The sequence below is a fragment of the Ovis canadensis genome, chromosome 19 (genome assembly GCF_042477335.2).
Source record: "Ovis canadensis isolate MfBH-ARS-UI-01 breed Bighorn chromosome 19, ARS-UI_OviCan_v2, whole genome shotgun sequence".
NCBI lineage: Eukaryota > Metazoa > Chordata > Mammalia > Artiodactyla > Bovidae > Ovis > Ovis canadensis.
The window spans coordinates 71,688,357-71,700,611 of record NC_091263.1 but is presented as its reverse complement, the minus strand read 5'-3'; the positions used below and the strand labels follow the sequence as shown (position 1 = coordinate 71,700,611).

Sequence of the window (12,255 nt, the reverse complement as noted above, 5' to 3'; positions counted from 1 at the left end):
GTATTGGAGCTTCAGCTTCAGCATCAGTCCTTCCAATGAATATTCAGGGTTGATTTCCATTAGGATTGACTGGTTTGATCTCCTTCCAGTCCAAGGGACTTTTAAGAGTCTCCTCCAGAATCACAATTGGAAAACATCCATTTTTTGGCACTCAGCCTTCAGGGGCGCGGGATGGGCGGACACTGGGGTGGGGCAGGGAGAGGTGAAGTTAAACCCCATTCCTTGCTTTCCACTCCATTGCACAGATTGGAAAACTGAACCTTATAGCCCTTTAGGCCTTGGCCAAGATGCATGGTATATGAGGCATCCAGGGGTCTTTAATGCCTCCTCCAGACCAACAACTGCAGTTCTATTAATAAATTAATTAGAAATAATAAAAGTTCTGGGGCTTCCCAGGTGATTCAGTAGTAAAGAATCCGCCAGGCAATGCAGGAGATGTGGGTTCGATCCCTGGGTTGGGAAGATCCCCCGGAGGAGGAAATGGCAACCCACTCCAGAATCCTTGCCTGGGAAATCCTACGGACAGAGGAGCCTGGCGAGCTACAATCCGTGGGGTCCCAAAGAGTCACACGCAACTGAGCACACACACCTAGTACATAAAGCTCCTGAGAGCCAGACAGAAAAGGCGTATTTGAGAAACTCGCAGTATGTGGAACCTTCTAGAATATCACTGCGTGAGCTTAAGCTTGAAATAAGATGGGGATCCAACCCAAGCATGTACAATGTGCTCAGGAAAATCTGTGAATCTTCAAATGCAAAACAAGATGGCAGTGAGACATCACTTTGTAACTGAGTGGCTGTATCGCAAAGCAGTGTGTTGGTGAGGATGGGAACTGGGAATGTAAAGTGATGCAGCCGCTGTGGAAACCAGCACGGAGTGCCTCGAAAATTAAAAATAGAGCTGCAGTGGGGCTCACTGATTCTGCTTCTAGGTTTTATCTGAAGAAAAGACTAACTGAAAAAGGCATCTGCATCCACTTACCTAGTGCAGCATCTCCTACAAGAGGCAAGACATGGAAGCAGCCTAGAGTATCCAGGAATGGATGAATGGATTAAAAAAAAAAAAAACAGTGGCCAAAAAAAGGGGGGGAATGCTCATTATATTCACCGTGGGCCTTGGTGACCCTGACTGCTTTGACACCCCTACATCTGGGGAGCCCTGGATCTCAAGGCTGTACTGCAGTGGGGCTGAGGGAGGTAAGACAGGATGGTCTGGCAGATGAGCCCCACTTGGGCCTCTAATGCCCCGTCCGTGCTGATGGAGACCAAACTCTCCCGACCCAGGCGGGCGCCGCCGCACAGCCAGACCTACTGCACCCGTGACGGTGGACGCGGGGATGCCCGAGCTTCGGACGGTCGGCTGCTCTCCAGATATCCTAGCGGTAGGACTGCAAGGGGATGCAACCAGTCCATCCTAAATGAGATCAGTCCTGGGTGTTCGCTGGAAGGACTGCTGTTAAAGCTGAAACTCCAATACTATGGCCACCTGATGCGAAGAGCTGACTCATTTGAAAAGACCCTGATCCTGGGAGGGATTGGGGGTAGGCGGAGAAGGGGACGACAGAGGGTGAGATGGTTGGAAGGCATCACTGACTCAATGGACATGGGTTTGGGTGGACTCCAGGAGTTGGTGATGGACAGAGTCAGACACAACTGAGCGACTTCACTTTCTCTTTTCACTTTCATGCATTGGAGAAGGAAATGGCAACCCACTCCAGTATTCTTGCCTTGAGAACAAGAACAGCCTGGTGGGCTGCCGTCTATGGGGTCGCACAGAGTCAGACACAACTGAAGCAACTTAGCAGCAGCAGCAAGGCTGTATATTGTCACCCTGCTTATTTAACATATGCAGAGTACATCATGAGAAACGCTGGGCTGGATAAAGCACAAGCTGGAATCAAGGTTGCTGGGAGAAATATCAATAACCTCAGATATGCAGATGACACCACCGTTATCAAAGAAAGTGAAGAGGAACTGAACAGCCTCTTGATGAAAGTGGAAGAGGAGAGTGAAAAAGAAGTCATAATGGCCATCATCAAATTGGTACAATGTGGTGGGGGGAGAAAAAAATGAACTCTCCTTCACTCTTTTTGGGAGTGAAGGATGGATGGATGAATGGATAAGACTTAGAATGGTAGGAACATCTCCTTAAAAAAAAAAAATTTCAATGAGGGGCACTTCCTGATAGTCCAAAGCTAAGACTCCATGCTCCCAATGCAGGCGGTCCAGGTTCGATTGATCCCTGGTCAGGGAAATGGATGCCACACACCACAACTAAGCAACTAAGAGTCTGCATTCGGCAAAGAAAGACCCTGGGTATGGAACTAAGACCCAGGGCAGACAAGCAAGAAATAAATATGTATTTTTACAAAATACCACAAAAAGTTGAGCCGGTGATCAAACTCCTGGACATAAATGCAAAAGAAAGAAAACCTGACATTTGAAAGGAAACATACAAACAACACTCATCATAGTTTATGGCATGACAGCCAAGAAGAGGAATCAAGGAAGTGTCCAGAGAGAGATGGACGTGTCAGGATGTGGGACATACATCTGCTGAACTCTGACTCAGACCAAAAAAAAAAAAAAAAAAGAATGAAAAACTGCCTTTTGCAACAACGTGGATGGACCCAGAGTTAATCATACTAGGTGAAGGGTGTCAGGCATAGAACAAAAAGCAGCCTATGATTTCATGAGATGGTGTCGACAAATTAATACAAACATAGCCATTTACAAAGCGGAAACCTATTCCAGGAATCAGACAATGAACTGATGCTTAAAGAAGCAAAAAGCTAAGTGGAGAGATATATTAGGAGTACAGGAGTAATATATCAATTCTAATACATATAAATACTCAAGGAGGACCTAATCAACAAGGGAACACTACTCAAAATAATCTAAAAACCAACAATTAAAAACAATACTTCTATATAAATGTATAATAGAAACAGGATGCTAAACACTCAAAGAAACACAACATACAAAATCAACTTTATTCCAGTATAAACAAAACACCTGAAATTGAAAGAAGAAGAAGAAAAAAGATAATGCCAAGGCTCTGCACCTGAAGTCTCGGTGACAGGGGCTTGTGTAACGTCCCCGAAGCCTGAGCAGCCTGGGGCCCCCGCGGCTGGACTCTGGGCCAGCTGAGAGAGCTGGGGAGGGCGTGTCTCTCCCCTGAGACCTGGAGTGTCTGGTCCCATGTGGATGGGACCACGATCTCCCGATCCAGGCGCACCCTCTGCATCCAAGGACCGGTGCGCGCTCTGGGCTGGAAGAGCTTGCAAGAGTCCCCTGGTGCGCAACTCACGCTGGTGGGATTCCCGGCTGCAGCCTCCTCGCAGGGAGCCGTCCCCCGACCTAGGATCCACAGCGTTCTCAGTGGAGCAGTCTGTCAGGGCGTGGCATCCGTCGGGGGTGGGAAGCGTCCCGGGAAACAGCAAGGAGGACAAGCCCTCGACTGTTTCTTCTTGCCCTGTCCACCCTCTTCTCCCACCCAGGAAAGCCACTTTCTTCTCTCAAGGCTCTGCTTGCCGCCCACCCAGACCCCAAAATGGAAACGTGCTGCCGCCTTGTGGACACGTCCTGTAACAACACCTTGAAAACCACCGCTTCTGGGCACTGGGTACTCACAAGAGCTGGGGCCCTAGAAATGACACCTCACCTCCAGAAACGTCCTAGGGTTGGTTATCAGAAACAGTTCAAAAAAGAAGCCCCATTCAAGATGCAAATTTCAAGAGGTGAGTGGTAGGCAGGGAGAATGAGTTCCTGCGGTGGTGATTTTGCTTAAGCACAAGAGAAGCAAGCATTAGGGAGAGGCGGATGGAAATCTCAACCGGATACCACTGCACAGCCATCAGAGAGGAGATCAGGAAACACGGGGACAGAGAGTCAAAGCGGGATAGGGCCCGGGGGAAAGGGACCATCCGACGGTCGTTTGGGGAAGGGAGAAGTGCAGGAACCACGGTGGCAAAGGTTAGAAGGTCGCACCCTCAGAGAAAGTAAATGCAAATACAGAGAGAGCTCTGCCACTGGGCCTCGCAATCCCACTCCTGAAACTACATGCAAAGAAAAACCCTGATTCCCAAACAATGGGTGAAAACAACGGGCGAAACCAATGTTCACTACAGAATAATCTGCAAACACCAAGACTGGCAGGCAACAAACATGTCCGTGGACAGACGGATGCGTCAACAAGACGTGACACCCAGATGCAATGGACTCTCACTCAGCCAGAAACAGAAATGAATGAAATGCTGCCTTTTGCAACCACACAGATGAGCCTGGCGCTGATCATACTTAGTGGAGGACCTCAGTCACAGAACGACAAATAGCCTCTGATGTCACTTAGACAGGCAGTGGAAAATGGACAGAAACGGACCTGTTGACCTAAGAGAAAGCAATGCCAGGACCCAGGGGAAAAAACAAACAAACAAACTGATGGTTACCAATGGAAAAAGGTGGGGGGGGGGAGGGATGAATTAGGAGTCTGGGATTGACAAATCCCCACTAGCATACTGAGAGTAGTCACGAGGACCAACTGTTCAGCATCAGGGACTCTGCTCAGCCCTCTCTAACAACCTGTATGGAAAAAGAAGCCTGAAATGAAATACATGGATAACAGTTAGGGTTATCCTAACACCCAAAAGAAGCACAACATTGAAAATGAACTCAATTCCAATTGAAAAAAACTATGTAAACTTTAAAGGAAGAGGGCACACACACACACACACACACACACACACACACACACACAATGCCACGGCTCTTCCCCTGAGCCCTCGGTGACCTGGGCTTGTGTCATAGCCCTGGAGCCCGACCAGCCTTGAGCCCCGAGGCCTGGGAGACAGCAGAAGTTCCCAGAGACCTAGAAAATGCCCGGGGAGGCAATTAAAACCAATTCAAAACACAGGCACCTTTCAGAGAGCAAATGTCAAAGGTGATTTTTTGCACCCACTGTGTGTTTTAATTTTTTGCACAAAAACCATGGCTCTCCCTTATCAATTATTATGAGAGGGAAATCAGATCACCGCCAGGCATCACCTCACCCCAGTTAGAAAGCAGATCAATCAAGGTTGACAAAGAATACATTCCGGGGAGGGCACGGAGGAGAGGGAGCCCTCCTTTGCTGTTTTTGGGAAGGTCAATTGCTAAGAGCCATGATGGAGAACGGAAAGAAGGGCCCCTTCAAAAATAAAAATTCACCTACCATTTAAGCCTGTGCTCACACTCCTGGGTACTATGTGAAAAAAAATAAAAATTAAAAACAAACAAGTAAAACCAACCTTCATTCGCAAAGACACACTCACCCAACCTGCATGCAGCATCATTGACAAGCGGAGACCTGGGAACAACAAAAAATGTCCATCAGTGACGGATGCCTCGAGAAGGTCTGGCTCATTCATACCCTGGGATATTACTCTGCCAAAATAAGGACTGAAACGCTGCCTTTTGCAGAAAAAAAAAAAAAAAAAAACAACAACAACAAAAAAAAAACAGAAAAATGCACGGACCTGGAGGGGTTCACACTAAGTGAAGGGCCGCCAGCCTAGAACCACAAACACCTTCTGATGTCACTCAGAGACGGAATCCAAAGACTGATACCAATGAACTCATTTAGGAGAAAACCTGATTCTCGGGACCAGAAACCAAACAGATGGCTACCAAAGCAGAAAGGGCAGGGAGAGGCGTATATGAGGTGTTTGAGAGTAATAGATATGCACTAATATATAGATAAATTATCAAAAAGGTCCCATCCACACAGGCTGCTGTGCTCCACACACTCTGGAAATCTGTATGGAGAAAGAAATCAACACAGAAAATGTTTAGCGTAACGGAATCAGGTGGCTGGAAACTCTCCCCCTAAAAGAACCCCACAACGCTGTAAATGAACTCTATTCCAACCTAACATAACCCCTTCAACCTAGAGAGAAGTGGGGTAGGGGAAAAAAAAAAAAACAGAAACGTGAACACTATCTCCCTGAAGGCCCTTTGAGCAGGCTTGTGTCACCTCTCTGGGGCCTGAGCGGCCTGGGGCCCTCCAGCCTGGACTCTGGGCCAGCTGAGACAGCTGGGGAGGATGGGACAGCAAACGAGCCCCCCTGAGTCCTGCAGTGTCTGGTCTCCTGTAGCCGGGACCACAATCTCCCGATCCAGGCGCACCCTCCTGAAGACTCCATGAAACCTCCTGCATCCAAAGACCGCACCGCGCTCTGGGCTGGAAGAGCTTGCAAAAGTCCCCTGGTGCGCAACTCTCACGCCGGTGGGATTCCCGGCTGCAGCCTCCTCGCACGGAGCGTCCCCCGACCTAGGAACCACAGCGTCCTCAGCGCAGCGGTCTGTCAGGGATTGGCATCCGTCGGGGGTGGGAAACATCCCGGGAAACAGCAAGGAGCACAAGCCCTTGGCTGTTCCTTCTCGCCCTGTCCACCCTCCTCTCCCACCCAGGAAAGACACTTTCTTCTCTTAAGGCGCTGCTTGCCGCCCACCCAGACCTGGAAACGGGAACGTGCTGCCGCCTTGTGGACAAGTTCTGTAACAACACCTTGAAAACCACGGCTTCCGGGCACTGGGTACTCATTAGAGCTGGGGCCCTAGAAATGACACCCCACCTTCAGAAACGTCCTAGAGCTGGTCATCAGAAACAGTTCAAAAAAGAACCCCTGTTCACAAAGCAAATTTAAAGAAGTGAACAGTAGGCAGAGTGTGCTGCTGCGGTGGCGATTTTGCTTAAGCACGAGAAAAGCAATCATTAGGGAGAGGCGGATGGAAATCTCAATGAAATACCACTCAGAGAGAGGAGAAGATGAAACCAGCAAGGAAGAACCCTGTAGACTATAGGTGATAATGAAATAAAGCTCCAAAGGAAGAGCTGTGCAGCATGTCTAGAAAGCAACCAACCCCGAAAGGAACGGGGACACAGGACTTCAGGAAGAATCTCCCCACGAAAAGCAAGAAACAGAGAAAACACCTGATGTGCTTGTCTACAAAGGAGGATGTTTTACAGATTTGTAAGAGAGTTTGAGGGTGAATTATTTACAGGTATATAGAAAACACAAGACCTTCTAGAACTAAGACCAAAAGAAGATGTCCTTTTCATCACAGGGGAATGGAATGTAAGAGTAGGAAGGCAGGAGATAGCTGGAGTAACAGGCAAGTTTGGCTTGGAGTACAAAATGAAGCAGGGCAAAGGCTAACAGAGTTTTGCCAAGAGAAAGCACTGGTCATAGCAAACACCCTCTTCCAACAACACAAGAGAAGACTCTACACATGGATGTCACCAGTTGGTCAATACCAAAATCAGAGCTTCCCTGATAGCTCATTTGGTTAAGAATCCACCTGCAATGCAGAAGACCCTGGTTGGATTCCTGGGTTGGGAAGATCTGCTGGAGAAGGGATAGGCTACTCACTCCAGTATTCTTGGGCTTTCCTTGTGGTTCAGCTAGCGGAGAATCCGCCTGCAGTACGGGAGACCTGGGTTCAATCCCTGGGTTGGGATATCCTCTGGAAAAGGGAAAGGCTACCCACTCCAGTATTCTGGCCTGGAGTCCATGGGGTCGCAAGGAGTTGGACACAACTGAGTGACTTTCACTTTTTTTCACGTTATATTCTTTGTAGCTGAAGATGGAAAAGCTCTATACGGTCAGCAAAAACAAGACCTGGAGCTGACTAAGGCTCAGATCATCAGTTCCTTATTGCAAAATTCAGACTTAAATTGAAGAAAGTAGGCCATCCAGGTATGACCTAAATCAAGTCCCTTAAGATTATATAGTGGAAATGACAAATAGATTCAAGGGATTAGATCTGATAGACTGCCTGAAGAACTATTGACCGTGTAAGAGACAGCAACCAAAACCATCCCCAAGAAAAAGAAACGCAAGAAGGCAAGATGGCTGTCTGAGGAGGGCTTACAAATAGCTGAGAAAAGAAGAGAAGTGAAAGGCAAAGGAGAAAGGGAAAGATACACCCATCTGAATGCAGAGTTTCAGAGAGCAGCAAGGAGACAAAAGAAAGCCTTCTTAAGTGAACAACACAAAGAAATAGAGGAAACAATTTCCTTTCAAAATAGAAAGGGAAAGACTAGAGATCTCTTCAAGAAAATTACATACAAAGGGAACATGTCATGCAAAGATGGGCATGATAAAGGGCAAAAATGGTAAGGACTTAGAAGAAGCAGAAGACATTAAGAGGAGGTGGCAAGAATACCCAGAAGAACTATACAAGAAAGGTCTTAGTGACCTGGATAACCACCATGGTATGGTCACTCACCAGAGCCAGACATTCTGGAGTTTCAAGTCAAATGGGCCTTAGGAAGCATTACTGTGAACAAAGGCAGTAGAAGTGATGAAATTCCAGCTGAGCGGTTTCAAATCCTAAAAGACGATGCTGGTAGAGTGTTGTACTCAATTAGCTGGCAAATTTGGAAAACTCAGCAGTGGCCACAAGACTGGAAAAGGTCAGTTTTCATTCCAATACCAAAGAAGGACAATGCCAAAGAATGTAGAAACCACCACACAATTGTACTCATTTCATAGCAAGGTAATGCTCAAAATCTTTCAAGCTAGGCTTCAACAGTATGTGTACTGAGAACTTTCAGATGTACAATGTGGATTTAGAAAAGGCAGAGAAGCCAGAGATCAAATTGCCAATATCCAGTGAGTCACAGAAAAAGCAAGAGAATTAAAATAAAAAAACATCTACTTCTGCTTCATTGACCAAGCTAAGACCTTTGACTGTGTGGATCACAGCAAACTGGAAAATTCTTGAAAGAGATGGGAATACCAGACCACCTTACCTTCATTCTGAGAAACCTGTATGCAGGTCAAGAAGCAACAGTTAGAACCGGACATAGAATAACAAACTGGTTCAAAATTGGGAAAGGAGTACGTCAAGCCTGTATATTGTCACCCTGCTTATTTAACTTACATGCAGAGTACATCATGAGAAACCCTGGGCTGGAGGAAGCACAAGCTGGAATCAAGACTATCAGGAGAAATATCAGCAACCCCAGATACGCAGGTGACACCACCCTAATGGCAGTGAAGAGGAACTAAAGAGCCTCTTGATGAAGGTGAAAGGGGAGAGTGAAAAAGCTGGCTTAAAACTCAACATTCAAAACACTACGATCATGGTATCTGGTCCCATCACTTCATGGTAAATAGATGGGGGGAGAAAATGGGAACACTGACAGACTTTACTTTCTTCAGCTCCAAAATCACTGCGGACAGTGATTGCAGCCATGAGATTAAAAGATGCTCCTTGGAAGAAAAGCTATGACCAACCTGGACGATGTATTAGAATGCAGAGACATCACTTTGCCAACAAAGGTCTGTATGGTCAAAGCTATGGCTTTTCCAGTAGTCATGTACGGAGGTGAGAGTTGGACCATAAAGAAGGCTGAGCACTGAAAAATTGATGCTTTCAAACTGTGGTGCTGGAGAAGACTCTTGAGAGTCCCCTGGACTGCAAGGAGATCAAACCAGTCAATCCTAAAGGAAATCAACCTTGACGATTCATTGGAAGGACTGATGCTGAAGCTGAAGCTCTAATACTTTCGCCATGTGATGTGAAGAGCTGACTCATTGGAAAAGACCCTGATGCTGGGAAAGACTGAGGGCGGGAGGAGGAGGCGGCAAAGGATGAGATGGTTGGATGGCATCATTGACTCAACGGACATAAGTCTGAGCAAACTCTGGGAGATGGTGAAGGACAGGGGAGCCTGGCGTGCTGCAGTCCATGGGGTCTCAAAGAGCTGGACGTGACTGAGCGACTGAACCACAATGCAGAAACTAAGCAAGAAGGAACAAATGGACTGATTAACTCCAAGAAAACAAAGTTGCACAGGAAAGTGAATTTCACAGCAGTATATCGCAGCAGTGAAGAAACCCAGTTGTCTTAGTAAATTTTGACTATTAACCTAAAATTATGTAATAATTATGCATACATGCATGCTCAGCCACTTCAGTCGTGTCTCGACCCTGCGACCCCGTGGACTGTAGCCCGCCAGGCTCCTCTGTCCCTGGACTTCTCCAGGCAAGAATACTGGAGTAGGTTGCCATGCCCTCCTCCAGGGGAGCCTCCTAATCCAGGGATTGAGGCCACATCCCCTGCACTGCAGGTGGATGGGTCTCAACCATCTGGGTGGATCACTGACCCGTGTGGAAAGCCCATGTGATAACTGTATGTGGAGCACAAGTGGGTGGTGGGGAAGAGAGAGGCGGAAAGAGCGCGTGAGACACAGAGAGAGTGTGTGTGAATGGAGGGCATGAGAGTAACAAATCCTCACGCTCCATAAAAGGGCGACAAGAAATGTACAAAACTGAAAACAACTCAAGAAACAACAACCAAATCATATTACTTATAAGTGCGGAGATAAACACCAGAAGAATCAGGGAAGGAGATGAAAGCAGTGGCTCTGGGAAGGAGCACAGACAAGCAGGAAGCTGTGCAGCAGGGAACTGCTGTTTTTTGTTCAAAACCTTGGGGTATCACCTGGTTTTTAAAGTGTGCAGGCATCACTTTGAGAAAAGTAAAAATTAAAGACAAAAAACCTCAATCTAAAGCAAACACGGCAAAATCTGCTAACCTGAGTGGTGGGTTTTTTGGGCATTCATGGTATTCTCTAACGTTACATTCAAAATAATTCCTGTTTTTTAAAGTTTCCTTTCAGTTCTAGAAATACCATTAATTTGTTATTCAACATGAATTGCCCCTATTATGTGGGAGAGAAGGAGCTTTAAAAAAGTTAATGGTGTTATCGTAGAGATTAAAAAACCACGAATCGTGTAGTTTAAAAAATCTTCTATCGAAATTACATTTTCCAAAGAAAAGGCTCTTTGACTTTTATTTTCAAAAAACTGAATATTTTTTTGAAAAGTGCCTTGAAGGAAAGTTTTGTCTGCTATGTCAAAAGAAAAGTCCCAAGACACAATGCATATAACAAGTAGGGGGAAAACAAGCTTCAGAATAACATATATGAATACATTTCTGTAAAGTGAAACCAAATGAAAAAGACCAAGCCACTTCCTACATGTCTATACATGTACAAACACACACAGAAGTGCATGCAATGAGATCTGGAAGCAAACACACCAACCTGTAATGAGACTACCTCTGGGAGGCAGGTGGGTTTGGAGGCGAAGAGAATGTAATTTCAGAGTTCCCTTCTAATTGTTTTTGATTAGTAATTAATATACGTAGCAAGAAGTTCAAATGGCAAAAAAGGTACACACGGTGAAGACCGGCCCCCACCCGGCCTCATGTCAGCCCGGTCCCCTTCTCCAGAGACAGCCTCCTGTCTGTCACTAGTTTCTTATGTGACCTTTTAGCCTTATTTCAAACACACAGAGAACACATTTACACGCGAAACATACGTTCTATGAATATGTTACTACACTGGTCATACTGCTCAGCCGACTTTTCCCCTAAACAGGCTCCTGCCTCAGGACGGACCCGTCATGCCCCACCAACCGCTCACCTCCAGGCTGCCCTGCTGGGCCTTATACACCACCTGGGGGCTCTCCTGCAGAATGCTGCCGTACAGCTCCCGGAAGTGGGCCATGTTGGGCTTCACGATATTCAACACTTTTGCTTTATCCTCTCCAACCACCATCCGAAAGTCACCTGGTTAAAACAAGCACAAAACCAGTTTTGCACGCAACTTCAGAGTCTGCCCTGTGGACTGCGGGCCCCCAAGTGACCTGTGAACCGCAGCCCCCCAGCTGACACTGCACCAGGTCAGCCCGGCAGGGTCTCTCACTCGAAACACTGGCTTTTTCACCTTCAAGACGCAAACACAGCAGCCCATATTAAATGCAGCACTTTCACAGCATCATCTTTCAGGATTTGAAATAGCTCAACTGGAATTCCATCGCCTCCACTAGCTTTGTTCGTAGTGATGCTTTCTAAGGCCCACTTGACTTCACATTCCAGGGTGTCTGGCTCTAGGTTGAGTGATCACACCATCATGACAAAGCCCTTTAGCCAGTTAAAATGTACCACAGTAAAGAAGGCAGTCACCCTGAGAGTTAGTATGCACTTGTTTTTCCAATGCAGAAGCTTCTCTATAAACTTTCATCTTGTTAACAAAACTCTGCCTGTGACCAATCAGAGACGGGGGTTGTGTGTATCTCGTCCTTAGTGCTGCTCACTCAGCTTGGCCCTGCCTGCTGTGTTTGTATGACAGCTTTGTAGGTGCTCTGCGAATATGAATAACCTTATTACATTTGATAAGGGCAAAGTTTACATTTAGGATAA

General features: G+C 46.6%; 1 pseudogene; it reads right to left on the bottom strand.

The window, feature by feature from the left end:
* The window catches only part of LOC138424371 (phosphatidate cytidylyltransferase, mitochondrial-like), a 40,190-nt pseudogene that overhangs the window by 1,157 nt on the left and 26,778 nt on the right, over positions 1 to 12,255 (bottom strand).